The 20145-nt window shown below is 40.5% G+C and overlaps 1 protein-coding gene and 1 long non-coding RNA gene across 5 annotated transcripts in view; both read right to left on the bottom strand.

Moving 5' to 3' along the window:
• Positions 1-20145, bottom strand: part of CPQ (carboxypeptidase Q) — a 157610-nt gene that overhangs the window by 5805 nt on the left and 131660 nt on the right. For 2 of the 4 annotated variants that reach the window (XR_008211078.1, XR_008211077.1), the window contains exon 8: positions 24-160. The exons of the other annotated variants lie outside the window; for them this stretch is intronic. The gene's annotated coding sequence lies outside the window, so the exon portion shown is untranslated. The remainder of the gene's footprint in view (positions 1-23; positions 161-20145) is intronic. 4 annotated transcript variants of the gene reach the window in all.
• Positions 167-15528, bottom strand: LOC128090760 (uncharacterized). Its single transcript, XR_008211085.1, has 4 exons — positions 11145-15528; positions 4296-10717; positions 1933-2000; positions 167-1763 (listed from the first exon to the last, which is right to left on the bottom strand). It is a non-coding gene; the product is annotated as an uncharacterized LOC128090760 (long non-coding RNA).

Genomic DNA, 20145 nt, shown 5'->3' with positions numbered 1-20145 from the left:
GCAGCAGGAATAACACTTGCCACCTTCTGTGCTGCTGTACCAGGGGCCTCATCTCCAGGAACATCATCTATTGATCCATATGGAGCTCCATGCTGGAGAGAGTGCAATGGAAGCCATCAAGATGCCAAGGTGCCTGGAGCAGTTGTTCTGTAAGAAGAAGCTGAGAGAGAAGTGACTGCTCAGCCTGGAGAAGGCTCAGGGGGGTCTCAACAGTGGGCATACATGAAGGAAGGGAACCAGTCTCTTTGTAGTGCCCACTGACAGAAGAAAAGGTAATTTGCACACATTAAAACGCATCTGCACTCAAGAAAACACTTTTTCTTTTTCTTTTTCTTTTCTTTTCTTTTTTTTTTTTTTTTAAATTTTCATTGTGAAAGGGGTCAAACACTGGCACAGGTTATCCACAAAGGTTGGATAGATGATCCCAAGAAATCCCTTACAGCCTCACCCACCCTGCGCGATTGATTCTGCTATCGCCGGTGCCAATTCCTTGACTAATTCAGACATCTCTTCCAACACATATACCATAAATACTTTTTTCAATTCTCATTTTGCTCCTTCATGTCTGGAACTCATTTCTTGAATCTCTGCATGACCAGCTATTTTACAACAGTGTGATGTACTGCATAAGGCAGGTAAAAGCAGCCGCTTTGGTAATTGATAGTGACAACACATTTTCAGTAATCAGCTGTGCAAGAGTATCTTGATGAAAACCCACACACACACACTGAGGAATTCTGAAAAACAGTCAATTCTTTCTAGCTCTGATCTCAGCATGAAATGCACACTGTGAATATTAATTGGCTAGTGAGCAGAATATTTACCTGTCTTACAACATATCTTCATCAAGCAGCAATTTTTCACACGTTAATAAACTGTCTGCCACATTTTTTTCTTGCTAACTTAATTAGATGAGATACTGCTATTGAGATAAAAGGATGAATGAATCCCAGAATGAATGATGAGTGTGTCAGTTATGACCAGTGCTTTTTGTCAATCAGCCAGGCACACTACTGCCTTGATATACACTGCTGTAGCTGGTCATCACTGGAACTGGACTCTATGGACAGACATTTAAGCTTTAAAATTATTTCTCATTTGTGCAATGACTCAAAAATTAGTTACTGATTATGAGCACAGACAGCTTCCACAAAAACTGAGGAATCTTCAATGGGGGAAACATGTAATATCTACTAGGTAATTTTTCAGTACAAAATGTTTTGCATTACATTTCTCCCTACATTTGTTTTCATTTTTGTTTTATACACCAAATAAATGTAATTGCCAAATGAAGTCCAATATAAGTCATGTAGTAAGCATGTCTGCTGTACTGCCCTACCAATGGCTTCCCAGCTGTTTTTGCTTTCAACTGAATTCTGTAACACAGAAATTCAATGAATCTTTCATATACTACTGTTTGTGTCAGGTCTCTTGAGTGTGTTGAGTCTTCAAAACTAGAGTTGGATCTTTAGGATACTGACCTCCATGATCTCTATATGTACATTGCCATATATAGTGAAGTTAATATGCTAATAAATAACACAATGTATAAGCAATGTGTAACTTTTTTAGATCTCATTTCACAGCAATCCCTAGAGGAGATGACAGAATTGCCACTCCACTGTTTCACACAGTATATTTACCTCTCCAAAAAAAAAAAAAAAAGACTCCAGTTCAGAAGAGCATACACTCTAAATAGACCACAGGGACTGCAGGGTAAGAGAGGCATGCAGAGATGAAATGGCACATCCATTTTCTCACAGCTGCTGAGAAAGAAATAAATGCTAAACATCCGAGCTTAGACTAGTGCCCTGTTGAGCAAGCTATACTACCTTCTAACAGCAGTCAGAAATGCCTCCAGAAAGGATATTTTGTTCAGTGTTTCCAAAAGTACATGAAGCTCAAAGAAAAGCCTTGCAAGATTATTTTCACCTGTACACAACATCTTCCAAGTGCCTACATCTTCTAGCTTCATCTTAACGTCAAATCTGCAAAAAGAACTGCAGTGAGTGAGACGCAAATACAAATATCTGATCTGAAACTTTATTTTCATTTCTGCACTAATTTTCCTGACTACAAAACAGATTGCTTTTTTCATTTCTTTTTTCCTTCAGAAACATAAAAACTCCTTGACTTTCAAATGGACTCCAATCTCTTTTTAACAATAACGGCACCAACTCAGGAGCACACAAAAAACCACAATGCCTTGGCAGTAAGGGAAGATTCGATAAAACACATACATATATGTTCTTTATACCAAGTACTCAGAAGAAAATAGGCAAAGGGATGCAGCATAGTATTCTATGTAGCTAGAAACTTCCGTGTACCAGGGAAGTATAAAATAAGCATTCTCCTGCTTACACCAGAGAGCTAACTCAGCTTTTGTGCTCCCACATACCCTGTGAAATGGGGGGATGGGGTTACATATAAGCCCATGCAATAACAGAATCAACAGGCTCTCACTTTTCATAAGCAGAGCACTGCTGTCCTGAACATTTTTAAAGGTCAAAACTGCAGGGAAGAGGTGAGGAGACACATGATTTTTCCTCAAAAGGGTATGTGTCCAAGAGCTATCAAAGAAAAATACAGATAAAAGATTTGAACAGGAATAATGTTTCTTATTCCACTTTTTGTTTTGTCTGTCTAAATCCCAGCAACATCTCACATCCTAAATGGTCAGGCATTAAAACTACTACAGTTATACTCCTGTTTCTCATGGGCTTACTGGGAAACTACATCCCCAGTGCTGCAGCCCCACGGGGCATCTCACTGCTTGTGCTGGTTGATTCTGGCTGTGCTGCCTGATTCTCTGTGCTGTCCTCAGTTATGAGCAATCTTCAGAACAATTTCACTTACAAAAACCCAATTTTTGTAGGAATTCCCTGCATGTGTTTTATCGCACATATTTACCTCTTCTTTCATGGGACAACCTGTACTTGATAGCTGGCTATAACGTCTATTATTTCATTACCCATTTTTCAAGTATGTGGAGACAATGGAGAATGTCACTGCTGTTTAGTGGGCACTGACAGCATTTTGTCTCCTGTCATTTAGTCTCAGATGATGAAATTACAGGCTAAGTTGCCCAAGTTTCATGGCTGGAGACACTGAAATAGTTTCCAGTACAGAGCTTATAAATAACATCAGAAATCCCGCTGTTTCACCTCCTGAGTCATTCTCTCAAAAGTCTTTAAAATTCATGATTCAAACAACAAGGCAGACAGAAGGCTTTCAGTAGGTTGTTTCAGCAGCTAATTAAATGAAACTGCAGTGTAAGGGAGACAATATGAAGCATGTATTATTTCTTGTTTTGCCCAATGCATTGAAGAATTAATCCTCAGGATACACTAAACAGACTAAATTACAGTTGAGGATTATCACAGTTATGTTTGCAACATATTAACCTTTCACTCATTGCAGTGGAGGAACAGTGGCAGCTGGAGATTCAACCTATGCTTACAGAATAGAGCCCCGTAAAATCAAGTCTTGGGAAAGTAAGCAGTTCTACTCCATAGCGCACAGGAACATCAGTTTCTAAAGCAGTGCCCTGAACTGCTCTTGACTGGGGAAAAAACAACAACAACAACAAAACAGTTGAAGATTCACCAGGAAAAGGTGTTGGAAGCTCTCCCTCAACCCACTGAGCCTGTTTTAAATCAAGACCGATTTGGGAAGTGTTCTGTACCACTGGACTGGATGGCTCCAATACCAAACATCTTCATGCGGTCCATTTCGTTTTGACCATCTCTGCTGAAGTGATCCTCCACAGACTCACTAATCCAAACTTGGAACCTATTTACAGCTCTGCTCCCCACACCTTCCCCTGGCAGTGCACTGCGTGCTCCATCACATCATGCGGGTATGCCACAGCTCCCATGCTAGGAGTGTGACAGCGACAGGGCTGAGGGAACGGCATGGAGCTGCGTCAGGGAAGGGGCGGGTGGCGGTCAGGGACAGGGGCTGCAGCGGAGGGCGGCGGGCACGGAACGGGCTGCACGGGGCAGCGGACACGGCCCCATGCCGGAGTTCAGGGAGCGTTTGGGCAGCGCTCAGACGGTGGGCTTGAATGTTGGGTGGTCCTGTGTGGAGCCAGGAATTGGATTCGATGGCCTTTGGGGGTTCCTTCCAGCTCGGGATATTCTTTGATTCTGTGTGACTGCAGCATCTCCCAACAAACTTCCCCATGACGTTTTTGTTAGGCTCTCCTCCCACAGCCCAAAACTCCCTGCTTTTCACTGCCCCCAAGAACTGAGCTTTCAGACAGTTGTCCCCGATGATTTGCAGATCTTTCTTACCGGAAAGAACGAATCTGGATCCTGTTGTCATGTATGCAAAGCACTTGTATACATACACAGCAAACTGCATGACTCTGCAGTTAGTGGCACTGAAATGCCACTGGCTGTTTTATCACTCAAGCACTTCCTATTATGAGATTATTGGCACATTTTCAGTTCGCTGTCAGTAAATTTTGCCAAGCTGCTATTTGCTCTGTTTGTGACACCCCCAAAAAAAAGAAAAGAAAAGAAAAAAAAAAAAGTGTCTAGGAAGCCTAATAAAATTATTCCTCCATTAGGAAAACTGGCAATTTATTTCTACCTTCTTTTACTCAGGTATTACAATAGAGATATTTCTTTCTTGCAGAGTTCTATCAGAGTTCTCTATCTCCTACTAGCCTTTTCTCTCTTTTAAAACACTTTGCTGATGAGATACAGTTACAGAAATAGTTATAAACTTCAAAAAACGAAACAAAACATTACTAGATCAGCAACTATCAGCAAGGCATAACTTATTTCTTCACAAGCACCACTGGTTATTCCACTCCTTTCATATTTTCTGTCCTTGCAGCCAACAGAATCATGGAGTCATAGAATGGTTTGGGTTGGAAGGCACCTTAGAGCCCATTTAATTTCACCCCCCTGCCATGGGCAGGGCTGCCCCCAGCAGATCAATCTGCCCAGGGTCAGGGATGTGGCATCCACAGCGCTCTTGGCAGCCTGTGCCAGGGCCTTGCTGCCCTCATAGTGAAGAATTTCTTCCTAGTATCTAATCTAAACCTATCCTCTTATACTTTAAAGACATCACTCCTTTTCCTGCCTCTACGGTCTCTGATAGAGTCCCCCTCCAGCTTTACTGTAGGCCCCTTTAGGTACTGGAATGCTGCTATGAGGTCTCCCCTTCTCTTGGCTTTTTTTTTTTTTAACCACCCTGGCTTAATGATTTGCAGATCCTTACTTAGGCAGGACTTTCAATTTAATATTATATACCTGTATTAATTGTAAGAATACAATCAGTATATTTAAATGCAGTTTATTTTATTTGTGCTTCGTTTAAAATGAGCTATGTGACCACCTGCGTTACACAGAGATTACTTAAAGCTGGCATTTTTAGAACTGATTTTTGAATTCTCTTTAAAACACTACTTAAGATGGATGAAAGTCATTGCAAAATTGACAATTTCTCTACTCTAGAATTTCTCTTCATGCACTTATTTATGCCTTAGCTCAGTAAAGCAGTTAAAGTTTGAGCATGCAATTTACTGATAATGCTTTAAATATTGCACATGAGGGTTAAGTGAAGTACTTTGTAAGACTGGGACCCATGTGAACCATCTTTCCCAATCTAATGCATTTCTATATATTCCTATACTCACTGTGTAGCTATTCCACAGTGTTGATGCTATGGACTTGCTTAGAAACTCAAAGTGTTAATGTACTTTCTACAGCACCCTCCACTAGCCAAGGAGCTTGCTGTGCTGAGCAGCAGATATTTTCCACAGAGAAAGTCTGTGCTACGAACTTCCAAAGACTCCCAGGCATTCGGAGGAAACATGCACTTCCTGGGATATGCTAAAACTCTGATGTGGTGAGCTGGAACCAGAGGAATGAGCCATGTACCAGGGCTTATTTCAGCATGTGTTTCTGCAGTAACCATATGTAGTCATATTTTCAATCACTTTAAGAAGCTTCCTTGTATTTCACATATAATGCAGGTTTTACCTAAGCCAAATTTGAAGCCCAGTTTAATACAAGTCTTTAGGACTGCTTTCCCAGAGGAGGTACCAGATTCAGAAAAAACATCCAGCTTTCCCTTGAAGACTCTAATCTCTGCTGGACACAAACACAACTGGATGCTTAGTCACAGACTTCCTGCAGGGACTCTAGCAATTTGCTAACTCTTAGGAATGCAAAATTCAAAGCACCTGGCTTAGCAGAACTGTCCTCTGTCCTGATGGTGACCAAAGCCTTTTAGCAACTAGCCTGGTGATGAAGAAGTCATGGAGAAAAATGATCACCCCTACTGCAAGGAAAACACATTTTAAGCAAACTACGAGTTGAAAACAACTGCATGTTTATACAATCACAGCAGCAGGATAAGCGATGTATTTTACTGCCTAGAGTTGCTGCCATACTCTACTGAAACTTCGAACACTTGAAGGGGATGTGGATTTTAGATGCAGAACAGTGAGACAGAGCTGGTAGAATACTGTGCCTACAACAAAACATGCTTAATTATATCTAGTGTTACTGATTAATGCATACTATGGAATTAAACCAATATAAGCTATTTCCTAATAAATGTTAGATGCTCCAGATATTGATGATGAAATATCTCTTTCATCTGATCTACAAACCAGTGTATATGTAACTAGTTTATTATTAATAGAAAAACAGAGAGGTACTTGAAACAAAGTTCAGCTCTGATCTTATCTCAAGGTTCAGGGTAGTTCAGACCTGTGGTTGTGTGCCCTTTCTAAAACAAAGTTCTACTAATTCTCCCCATTATGATATGCAGATGGTGGTGTTCTATGGGCTGTGAACAAAAAGCAGCAGGAAAAAAGAAAAAGATTGAAACCAATATTTCTATGTTCTTAATAATTTTTGGTTTTTTTTTTGCAGCAAAGCTGAAAAGAACAAACATACTTTAACCCCCAAGGAGTTAAGGTACAATCAAGACAGCCACTAGGACACTGTTGGCTGCAATTACAGAATCTCTGCTTTTATATTACCTGAAGAGACACAGGGCTCCCTACAGAAAAGGTGGAACTCAAGGATGCTTGTGCTTTAAAGATGGGAAGGACAGAAAATACTGAGACCTGCTCAGACTCTGCAGTGTATCACATAACTGGATGTGGACTCTGACTAATCCACACAGCGCTGTCAGAAAAACACAGAGTAAATAAAGCCATGTCCCTCTCTAGCAACATTCCTTCTGCCTGTAAATTTGAGTTGATGTGAAAAGCTGTTTTACTACAGCGCAAAAAAGCTGAGTCACTTGTCACGATGCAAATATATTAAAAGATCAGTGACAAAGCTCAGGAAGATCACTATGAGATGCTGATAATTAATGTTAAGTTGTAAGGTTACTTCCTTTCATTGACAGAACCTCAATTCCATCAGTAAGTGAAAATATCATTTGCATTAAAGAGAGGTGTACTGCTTTCTCTGTGCCACACATGACGAATATGCCATTTTTTTCCTTACTAATTTGTCATTTCATTTCACTTTACTTATTCAAATGAAATCTACATGGGGAAAGCCCCATGTAAAACAGAAAACTGTATGGGTGAAACTTTCCAGAAGCAGAAGATGGCACTCGTGTATCCTGCCACCCCTGGATGCTGAGCTGTGAGTGCTCCTTCGAAATCCTCCACCAGATATGATTCGATTATCTCCACTGCAATCACATTATTGCACAAATCAAGAATCAATACATATTTTTTTTATCATTAGGGAGTAAAAATGTCCAAGGCCTCATTTTAAATTATATGCTAATGTTGCTCAGTGCAGCTTTTGCTGAAATTGCGTGAGCAGCTCCAAATGGCACATTTTATATATGATGCAACAAATGTGGATAATTTGATAAGGCTGCCTTTGTGCAATACTAAGTAAACTTAGTTTATTAGTTCAAACTCTCCCTGCCACTCTTCTGATATAGTGTGACTGTCCTAAAACTCAGAGCAGTGTTTACAGTTGTATAAGTAGAAGCAACTTGGATTTGAGTTTAAGTCAAAGAAATCAGGGCAAATACCCTCTTGTAAAGCTTTTTATTGGTGTGGTGCTCAAAAACTATCTACAGCCTGATGCAGCAGGGCAAAAGAGCCAGCAATGAGGGTTGGTAGCAGCCTAGAACCAGTTATGTGGACTATGCAAGATGGTTTCTAAATGACTGTAATTAGTTTAACAGAGAAAGCTACAGTACAGTTCCTAAAAAAAAATATCTTAATCTCCACATTGCCATACTCGCCTTACACAGGAAAAAGACATGCTCCCCACATTCAACCTTTCATAACCAGATTCCAATTTGACAGACGCTTGGACGTTAAATCCAGACATGATGGATTTGGATCTCTGTCCTCACCTTCTTGCTCAACCTTTTGATTATTCTACTCATATACACCTTTACAACCAATTAAAACATTTGCTATTCTAATTTAACCACTAAGAAAAGGCTGAGAATGCAGAAAAGTTCAAAACATTCTGGTTTCACTGGAAAAGAGGATATATGAAAATTTGTTTCCTGTCAAATACATATATTGAAAACATCTTTAAACACAGCAAATACATATACTAACCCACACATAATTTAAAACCTTTCAGGAACCAAACTATTTACTCCCATGGAAATTACAACAGATAGAGCACAATAATGCTATTTGAAAGAGCAAACTCTCAGCTACAAAACACGCTCCTGCTGAGGGCTGAATCTTGAAGTTTTTCTTTGATAGGGAACTCACACTGCCATTCTGCAGACTTCTGTTTTGAATCTGGCTTGTAGAGACGACACCACATCTCATCACCATTAATGATGTGATCCAGGAAACTGTTACCTTCAGCCTCACACTGGATCAACAGATTCTGACAGGACTTGCATACGGTGCCTCTTCTGTTCCTGTGTGTGCATTCGTGGGACCCACTGGGAGCAAACTTTGTAATATTCCAGTGTTGCCATAATCGTTTCCAAAGCATGAAAGCATTGCTTGTAATCTGCTAATTCGTGCTGAAGAACTGATCGAAACACTCTTCGTTTTATGGTGTGACAGCTATGCACAGCCATCTGAAAGGTGGCTTGTTTTTCATTTCATCAGTGTTGATATGCACCACCCAGTGCCTCACTGTGTTCATGTGCACTGTTTGGTCTCTATCAAGTGCACAAAGTGTTGATGAATGTCAATGCATGCAGTCTTTTCCACATGGAGGAATTCAGTGGCACATCTTTTCTTCGTACGCCCTTCCACATCAGAGACCATTTTGCTGACTGTCCCCCTGCTGCCATCTGCCACACGGCAACACCACGTAATGCAATGTTAGTGGGAAGGTTCAGCCTCTATGTCATACCACCACCATCTGCCTCTGATGTCATGGGTAGACATAATGAAGGAGGCAGCACTACTTTCAGAGCAGCCCTCATAGTTCTCAGCACAGACTAAAAGAATGGTAATGAGGATTCAGTGAAGCTAGAACTAAAGGTGCTGCATATAAATAACGTCTGAATGAAAAAATTTTAACACTTAAGATGACACTTAATATCTTCTTATTAGTATCTTCTATACCTTCACTTTTAAATTGCCAGACATACCATCTTCTCAAAGAAGCAGCCACTGAAATCACAATGCACTAATTGAAGAGTGAAAAGCTTTCTGCTGTCATATATTCTTTTCAGAGTCAAAAATATACCAGGATAATTTTAAATGAGTAACTCATTGTAGGTAAGTGCAGTCACGTTGTTCCTGGGCTGACAGACTGCAATCACTGCCCGTTGGTGCCAGCAGGGACCAGAGCTGGGACTCCAAATGTGGCTCAGGGTTTTAAAAACCACAATGAGGCACAGAAGGCAATAATAATTATTTCAATAATTAGATTCTGTCTTGTGCTGTGTACCAAGAGTCCAAGGCTTAACTGGAATTAAAAGAAGCACCCAGAGTGCCTTAGAAGCACTCTGTGAATGGAGCAGCCAAAAGTCCTCTTGAACAGTGGAAGAACAATCACACTTCTTTATGTATCAGTAAACTTAAAATGCACTACAAATCAAGAAGGCCAGAGAAAAGAAGCACAAGAAGCAAACGCCTGGAATGACACTATCCATGAAGGGGATGCGCATTGAAGACTGCCCTATTTCTCTTCTGCACAAAGGATGCTCTACTTTCTCTCCACTGAACCAAAGTTAAACAGAACACCAAAACAGTAATGTGGGTTTTCCTTTGCATGACTTGCTGATGCAGAAGGAAGAGCAGAAGGAAAGCAGATGATGCAGAGAGCCTGGGAAGGGAGCTGTGAGCAGGAGTCCGGGCTACAGACTGGAAGGAGCTCACAGCTGGGGGAGGCAGAGCCACAACACAGCTGCTCCAGAGAACAGCATCAGCCCAAGGCACAGGGTGAAGCTGGGGTCCTGCTGGCTTCCACAGGAACACACAGCCTCATTAGGTTATTACAGAAGAGCTTCTTCTCTTAGATAAGCCTTGAGGATTTCTGACAGGGGGACGGGAGTGTCAGAGATACAGGTCCCACACATAGCCCTGTCCCACTTGGGCTATCAGAAACCTGAAGTCACATCTGTGGGGCAAGCAAGAGTAACATGAAGTTGACTCTAGGTTGATTGTACTGAGAGAAATAACAGTGCTTTTTAAAAGCACCAAGGTAACGTTCACAAAAAACATGCCTCAAAGTTGTATGACAATTAATGGATTTCCTGGAACTTACTTGTCTGATCAAAAGAGAACCTACATGGAAGAGAAGGCATAAGACATTTGCACAACACATGACATGTGATGATCCCTTCAAAGTCCTGACATACCCAGCCTGTGGTTCTCCAGCCCTGGCTCTGTGAGAGCTGGAGCAGCCCTGTCTAAGCCACTCTCCTTCCTGCTCCCATCAGTTATAAGTTGGAGAGCAATGCTGGTGCACACCTAGATCTCAAGGATGGCAACAGCTGTAGCTTAGGAGCGTTCTATACCTTTTCTATGGGGAAAAAACACACCCCAGGAATTAACCTCAGTTTTGCCAGTCTCAGGGATTTTAGTGATCTGTGACTGCCATTTTTCTGTAGCATGCTGTGTTGTACAATCAATGAATATACAGATGATACAGTATATCCGAGAGCTTGGCTTATGCAGCTATTATATTAGAGCAGAAAAGAAGGACACTTACCCTACCCTGAGCTCATGTGGGAAACTCAGGTGGAGCAGATCTCCAGAAGGGATCCTTCCCCACTGGTAGCCAGCTCTTACATGGGTTTAGGAGAGGTGAAGCCAGGCTCCACTCCTTTCTGCAGCACAGGTGAATTGCCTTCACCTGTGCACCCGTGGCTGACTTATTGCTTGCCTCAAGTGATCAATCAGAGGTTCAGGCTGTGATTCAGCAGCCCCATACATGTGTATAGGCTGAGAACAGATGACAAAAGGATTATGCACTGTGGCTTATCTGAAAATTGTACAAACGAGGAAGGTACAAACTGCAGCTTGTGCAGGGCTTCCTGGTGTCTCCAGGGGGTCCATCACTGTGACAAATGGCCTGAGTTAGTCTGTGAGATGCACCAGGTAGGGTCTGAGTGCAAGAAAAACAACAGTGTGCAGCCTTCTTTCGGTGACATCTGTATCATGTACAGGGGTCCTTAATTCTGCTCTGAAACACAAATGGAAAGATACTAACAGCTTTTTCAGTATTTCAAACACATGCAGCTTATTTCAGAGTCCTAGTAATTCTGAAGGTCTGCTGTGCACTGTCTCATCTGCTTGCAGGTTAGGTTACCATTTTTAAAGCACAGAACAGAAATAATAAGGAAGGAGTCAATAATGGCACTGGTATCATTAATTTCCTGTTTATCTCTGGCTTAAACCTGGAACAAACTAAAAAAATGCTTTCATTTGAAAGCAGTCAGACTGCAAAGCCGCAGGCCTAATAATCCACACAGCACTGCTCCAGCTACATCATCATCCCTCTCCCCTTTCTTCTTCTCATCTGCCTCAACCTGCCCCTCAGCTTGGGCCAGCTCCTGCACCTTGAGCCTGAAGAGACCTGGTTGTGGAAGGAGAGTCTCAGGTTCATACTGTATGGAGACAAGGCTCAGAGGAAAGGCTGCAGCACAATTATATGCTAACACCCTAAATAACATCCAGCACAGACCTGGATCTAAAAGGCCTGAGACTATACAGAGTGCTGTGCATGATTAGCCAGACTACTTAGCACTATTTCACCTATATGCAGGCTAGCACTACTTAGAACACAAGAAGAGTCAACTGGGGAAAAAAGAGCAAAGTTTCAACTAGCCTGCTATCCTTCCTCTGGCAGCAGCCAATGCTGTGAGAAGGAAGAGGAGAACCATAACCTTCAGCCCAGCCATCTGCAGCTTAAGGGCTTTTTTGAAAGAGAGGTTGCATTCCTATCATTGTGTTCAACAGCCCTTGCTGGGACTTGCTCCCTTTCAGTAATCCATCCTTTTTAAATTTATGTTTAATTCTGGTTTCCAAAACATCTTCTGATGCTGATCTCCTCCTTTCAAATATGCACTGCCTAGAGAAGTTATCTTGTCTGGTGTCTGCCCTCTAGTTGGTGCTGACATCCTGATCCTTCGACTGCATAAGAAAAGGTGAATAGTTGCTCTTTGTAATATAATGAAGCATCATCTATAAAACAATATTACAGAGGATGAATATTCACCTTTCCTGTGCTGTTCATATACATCTCTCACATTCTTTTATTTATTTATTTTTGCCTTAAGACTCATCAGGCCAGTTGCAGAAAGCCTGGAACCAGTTTGGTGGTTGTCACATTCTGCCTGTAAAGGGAGAGATGGGTGACCAGATTTGCAAAATCCCCCTGGTTAGATTAACATGAAACTGGCACTCAAGGTCCGGACACAATCATCAATTTGAATGAGAATTTCTGTACTGCAATTATCTTAAAAGTATCGGCACTCTTACAACTATATCTATTTAGGATGTGCAGCTAAATTATATGACTTTCTAAGACATTGAAACTTTGCATTACTTAACAAAGTACCTTTACAAATAACAACATACCTTTACAAAGGAAAAAGAAACAAAAGAGAGAGATGGAGGAAGGGAAGACAGAGAAAAAGATACAGTCAGAGAAAGAGATCACCAGTTTGAACTCCAGCATTGGTCCAGCCAATTTCTTCACAGTAAATTATTTCCCAAAAACAAACAAGCAAACAAACACTGTTTTAGTTTTTCAGTGTTGTATCTATTTACTTTTGTATGTTACACCCAGCAGCTTCTAGCCAACGATGTATTTGCACATTACACACCCCGAGGGAATCCAAGATATCTCAGAAGGCCAGTGCTTCAAACCTTTGTGTCTCTGCTTGTAGAGATGGAGAATCTAGCCTTTGGGAAACCAAGCTACTAAACTTTTGTTCCTCTCCACAATGCCACATCAATGGCTTTCAACTGCTTACAATTTTAATCTCCATACACATTTTCTAACACACGGATGATCCCTACCAACAACAGATGGATAATCAAGCCCCTTGACAATAAACTTGTTCTCCTCCCTGTTGCAGTTGAAGTTTCACGAGCAATCCACAATCCCTCAGGAGTCTGGAGTCCAGAGTTTGAGACTCCTTGCTTTCAGCTATTTCTTTACTTTAGCTTTCATAAATAACACCAGCCACCACTACAAAAGTTCTGCTGTCCCAGAAGGTCATTGCTCACATTTAACACAGTCAGTAGAACTGAACTGTTCTAAAATCCAGTTTAGCCAGCTAAGCAACAGGAAAAGTGCCGATTTCCTTTGGTGGACTTCCAAGTGCTACATGGTGATTGAGAATGTGCTCTGTCATTGGCGCTGCAAATAGCCAAGAGCCTTGGACAGAGTGGTGCTGATGGATAATAGCTCTTAATTAGGTTTTCTGGCTCTTTGGGGGGAGAATTTGCATATTTGCTGCTCATATTTAGGTGCACACTTTTTCCTTGCTAACAGATTTGCTTCTGTGTCCCTAAAATACATCTCCAGGAAGCTCCCAATACATTTGATCAGGTAAAACTATTTTTGGGCCGAATTAATTACAGAAGATGATGATTCCAGCAGAAGATATACTAGCTAAAGTATTAAGGAAGGTAATGTAGATTCCTTGCTCTTTATTGCTGCTTACAGACAAAAAGAAGCTCTGGACAAGGCTCTGAGCAACATTATCTAGCCTTGAAAATATTCCTGCTTGGGGAAGAAGGTAACTTCCAGAAGTCCAACTCAACCAAAAGAACTATGAAAATTCTCTTAGGCTGAGGTTCTTCTCATCTGTCTTCAATGGCCTGCACATCTTTTACCTACTCTAAGCTAGTCCTCTGGGATACCTCCATGAGCAACGAAAAAGGAGAAGAAAATTCCTCTCTTTCTTATAGCAGACATCAAATAAGGTCACCTTGGATTAGGTTGAGCTCATTTTACAAAGTGAAAAAAAAAAAAATTAAAAAAAAGAAGGGCTTCTAAAAAGAAAGCCATGTCCAGATGATCAGCTTGTTCTCATCATCCCAACAGTGTTTACATCAGCTCTGTTTTGTACGTTTTTCAAATAAGTTGTGATTTTAAACTTGATTCCAAACCATCAATGAAAACTGAGTAGCTGAGGATGTACTAATCCCTAAAGAATCATATTGCAAACATCACATGACTTCATGTAGGAAACAACTTGAAAGCTGTAAGGCAAATCTTAATCCTTTTAACCTGTGCCCTTCCCATCAGGAGTAGCTTACAAATGGTCTTGCTGGAGAGCTCAGCTACTGAACAGTTTATTTTTTATCCAGTTTTTAATGCTGATGCCATTACAGTTTGTTTTCCAGGAATTAAATGAACTGCTGCTGAGCCATTCTGAATTGTTGCACATTTGGTTAGAAATCTCCCCACATTTCCAGCTCGTGAGCCTATCTAATTCTTCATCATCAAATTCCAGAAAGGAAAAAAATTGGGCAGAATCATAGTTAACTTCCACACTTTTCCACTGGCAAACATATTTCCATCTCCAACTTCCTTACAGAACACAAATTAAAGCCTTTTTTTTTTTTTCCTATTTACTTCATTATTTCCTTGAGCTTCAGTGAAATCGAGAACAGTTCTAGGAATAAGGCTTAAAGTAACTTGTACTTCCAAGCTGCATATTTAACATGTTAACACTGAGCTCTGTGCACTAATGTAGGACACTTGATTTTTTAGGATCAACAAATGGCAAACGCTTCCATATGAAAAGAATATTCCCACCCACAGAAACAGAATTCAGCTTTCCTAAGCAGTAAACAATAGAGGATTAAAATGCCTCTCAGAGGCACAGCCAGAAAAAAACCAACCACACCCCAGATCCAAATGAGATTCTCAGTCAGATCTTTTCAGCATTTCTTTTCTGAGAAAAAGCATCTTCTCCTACTAAAAAAGGTGGGTGCCAGGCACAAACTCATTGACGGGTTCTGAAACATTTTGGGATTGTGTGTGCTTTGATAAGGAGCATAGATAATAATGGGGTCATTTACCTCAACCTCTTTCTTGTAACTTTTCGAAAGAGCATACATCTAAAACTAGGAACTAAAATGTTGCAGTCAGTGCTCTAAAATCTATCTAAACACTAAACACTAAAATCAATCACTCTGATATTTACAGATGCAACAGTGATAAAATATCCTTAAGAAGCCCATGAGCCAGAAAGTGCAGGAATCATTAGAATTTATGCTTTTGTTTGATTTTGTTTGATTTTTGCTTTTCATTAATGACATTTCTTAGTATTTGAAAAGTGTTGAATGCAGAGGAAAAATTTACTTCTTATAGATTTATAAAAGCCAACCAAAATGTCAGAGCTTCAAACTGATGTACTGTAACATTCATATAACATTATTTCAAAGTTGCCTTGTCTCAATTTTTTGAATGATAAATACAGTATTATCAGCTGCCAAGCCAGAATGCAGCAATTTATAGCTTATGACAACCAAGAAAACATTCTCAAACAAAATGCATCACAGGCGCTGAAAAAAGATAATAACTAGAAATAGAAAAGAAAAAAAAAATCAAGCTTTTAAGCTTTGTAGGGTACAGCTTAGCAAATACTTCTGATTTCAGAGGTCAAATTTCCTCTGAGATTGGCAAGTTAACAATAATCCTGTATTTTTAATCGTAGTTAAAACTACCTAAATGCTGTTCAAACTAAAGACAAGAACTTGTGATATTGAAAAATCTACTCTGCTTGAAGTAGATGAGAATTAAATGGGAAGGAGGCATTAGCTGATGAAAAATGCTTCTAAAATTTACTGGCAGATTCATAGATGTTTTAAGGCTAGTGAGACCCGTTACCATCTAATCAGATCTTCTGAATAACACATGGCACAGAACCTCACCTTGTAACTACTGCATCAGACCCATTCCTCCTGCTTGAATTACCCTTTACTTTTTGAAGGACGTTCAAGTCTTGTTTTACACATTCAAAATGATGTAGAATTCAGCAAGAATGCGAGTTGCTTTTGTAGCTGACTAAACTTACTGCAAGAAGGTGCTTGCTTTCATCTACTTGGAATTTTCTGGGGGTCTCACAGGCTGAATTGCTAATGAACTATTTTATAAAACAAGGCTAAAACATACATTTTTTCTAATGAAAAAATCTCTTTCCAGCCTAATTTATATGCTGTGCTTGAGTCATCCCTTTACATAAACTGAAAACCATACCTTTCCATTAACTGGAAAAGATTCTAACATCTCCAGCTTCACAATGTACGGTACAGTTTCCAGACTTTCAGATCTTCCTGCAGTTCCTTTGTGATCTTGCTCTGACCAAAATGTCACTAATATTGCACACAGTAAACCACTACTGTCTGCTAGTAATAGCTGCAATCACCCTTGCTGGTCCTGACATTTCTCTTCAGAATATTCCTATCAGTCTCAAATAAATTACTTTTAGAATCATAGAATCATGGAATCCTTTGAGTTGGAAGGGAGCTTTAAAGCTCATCTGGTCCAACTCCCCATTAATGAACAGGGACAACTGCTAGATCAGGTTGCTCAGAGTGCCATCCAGCCTGACCTTGAACGTCTCCCAGGATGGAGCATCCACCACCCCTCTGGGCAACCTGTTCCAGTGCCTCACTGCCCTTAACATATAATAGCCTTCTTATGCCCGATTTAAATCTAAATGTTTTAGTTTGAAACCATTTCTCCTTGTCCTGCTAAAGAGTATGTCCCCATCTTTCTTATAGTCTCCCCTCAGATACTGAAAGCCCACTCTCGGATCTACCCAGAGCCTTCTCTTCTCCATGCTGAACAGCCCCAGCTCTCTCAGCCTGTCCTCATAGGAGAGGTGTTCCACCCTTGAATCATTTTTGTGGCCCTCCTCCGGATGTGCTCCAAGAGATCCACATCTCTCCTATACTGAAGACTCCGTATCTGGATGCAGTACTCCAGGTGAGGTCCCAGCAGCATAGAGAATCACCTCCCTCATCCTGCCCACCAAGCTTCTTTTGATGCAGCCCAGGATATGGCTAGTTTTTTGGGCTGCAAGCTGCCTCACAGACAGTTTGCCATCCACGAATACCCACGGGTCCTTTTTGGCAGGGCTGTGCTCCATCCTTACATCCTCCAGCCTGTTCCGATAGCAGGGGTTGCCACCACCCACGTGTCACACGTTGCACTTGTATTTGTTGAACTTCATAAAGTTCACATAGGCTCACTGCTCAAGCGTGCCTAGGTCTTTCTGGATGGCATCAAACGCAACGCACAATTTGGTGTCATGCACAAACTTGCAGTGGGTGCACTCAATCCCAGTGTTTCTATAATTGGTGAAGATATTAAAGAATACTGATCTCTGAGGGACACCACCTGTCACCATTCTCCTTCTGGACACTGAGCCATTGACCACCACTCTCTGGGTATGATCTCAAACCATTTCCTTGTCCATTGAACAGTCCACTCATCAAATCCATATCTTTCCAATGTGGAGAGAAGGATGTTAGTGTGGGGGACCGTGTCAAAGTCCAGTTAGATTACATCAGTAGCTCTTCCTTTTTCCATTGATGCAGTTACACCGTTACAGAAAGCTACTATGTTGGCCAGGCAAGTCCTACCATTGGTGAAGCCATGCTGGTTATCCCATAACACATCCCTCTCTTCCATATGCCTTAGCATTGCTTCCATGAGGACCTGCTCCATTATCTTCCTCCACACTGAGGTGAGGCTGAGAAGTCGGTAGTTCCATGTGTCATTTTTCCAATATGTAGGAACTTCACCTGACCTCCATGACTTTTCAAATATCTTGAGAGTGGCTTAGCAACTATGTTAGCCAGTTCCCTAGGGAATCTGGGAATGCATGTCATTGAAACCCACAGACTTGTGGAAGTTCAGATTCCTCAGGTAGTCACGAACCTGATCTTTGGGTAGGAAAAGGGACACTGCTCTCCCAGCTGCGTTTTCTGACTCAAAAACTTATTAGCTGAACTGTAGGAACTCACAGTTAAAGTAGACTTCAGAAAGTTAATTTAGAAGTAGTCTTCATTTGTGGCAAAATGAATGTGAATGAGCAGTTTTCATGTATTTGCTACAATCATGAAATATTTTGCCCCAAAAATGACACATTATTTTTTATCTGACAGAATCATTCTGTGCTCTCATATTAGAAATGTACATGCTCTAATGAGAAGCATATTATAGGAGCCCTGTTAAAACTACTATTAAAATTTGCATTCAGGGACAGTTCTTTGTCCTGTCACCAGCCACCAGCCAAATGTTCCTGCTGAACATTTGCATGTCTTTGGTCTATTCTACACCAAACAAAAAAAATTATAATTCTGATGCTTTTGGCTAATTACTAGAAGTAGTTCAATACAGCAATATGCCAAAAACAAGACATGTCCAAGAAGAACAAAGGTGAAAAGAAATGTATGCAAAGTACGATCGAGCCTGTCTGGTAGTCAAATAGCACAACTAATAAGAAAACATACCATAATGTACAGACTAGTCCTTTCATTAAATTATTAGCCTTAAAGACTTTATTAATGTTACTAAAAGCAGACAAGGTCATATGAGAGGCTAATGTAACTGAGATATTATACTAAACTATGAGCATTTTAAGGTATTCACCTTCATAAAAATTTACAGCATATTAAATTCCTTTAATTATTCTAGAGCTATTTCTAATTTCAAAAGCCTATTTTTATGGAACAATGATAAATTTGCGAATAGATGAATTATTGTACAGATTAATACACACAGTTCAAACTTCAATCAAGATTTTAAATGGCTCTAGTAGCTGTAGCCTGTATAGTAGGTTCTTTAAGTGCTAAGCAATTAAAATTGTTCCCTTAGCATACTGGTTTAATTTAATACCTCCCAAGTTGCAGAAACTTTGACTTCTGCAGAGGAACATATTCATTCACCATATTTCCCTTAAAATGATAGAATATTTAAAAGGAAACAAATGACCTAGAAAAAGCAATATGATTTTGCTAATTATCATATAACACTACTGATATACCTAACTCATACTTAATGAGATCAAGATTTGGGGATGCCATGGGTGCACAGCTGACATCCTTTACACCTCATTTCCACAAAGAAGCAAAACAGGCACCCGGTGGCTGGCAACTGGTGCTGTTGGTGTGTTTCAGCACCGGGAAACTCTTCATGCACAGAAATGAGGCACCTGTGAAGTAACTAAAATTATGAAAATTATTGGATACAGTGTGCAAAGTTGGTTTTGTGAGTAGGGTTTAAGAGTTTTGTTTAACTGTTTGCTCATTGAGTAGCAGGAGCCATTACACTTCTGTGAGTCACTTGATGAAAAGACTGGGCTCTCCGAGTGACACTGCACTAACCATCTGAGATCACAAATCACACAAATACTATCTACTAAAGTGAAGGACTAATAGCTAGTGTCTCTATTTTTTAAGGAAACCAATTTTTCTTTCCCTCATCTTACAGGACCATCTTTGCAAATGGAGAAATTCACTACCTCTGTGTAATCAAGTTAAAGACCCTTCAGCATAGGTCTATGAAGTCCTAAGCCTATTACGGTGTGGTTTTCCTCTTTTTTTATTTTTTTCTCTTAGAGTTTCTATTATTCTATTAAAAAAAAAAAAAAAAAGGGAGCTTAGAAACTGAATCCAAAGATTGCCCAAGTTTGTATGAGCCCATGAAACAGGTATTCTGAGGGATCAAGCATCACAGC

Source organism: Tympanuchus pallidicinctus, unplaced genomic scaffold (genome assembly GCF_026119805.1).
Source record: "Tympanuchus pallidicinctus isolate F22 unplaced genomic scaffold, pur_lepc_1.0 scaffold5, whole genome shotgun sequence".
In the NCBI taxonomy this organism is placed as follows: domain Eukaryota; kingdom Metazoa; phylum Chordata; class Aves; order Galliformes; family Phasianidae; genus Tympanuchus; species Tympanuchus pallidicinctus.
The sequence above is the reverse complement of the archived record's forward strand: the minus strand, read 5'-3'. Positions and strand labels throughout refer to the sequence as shown.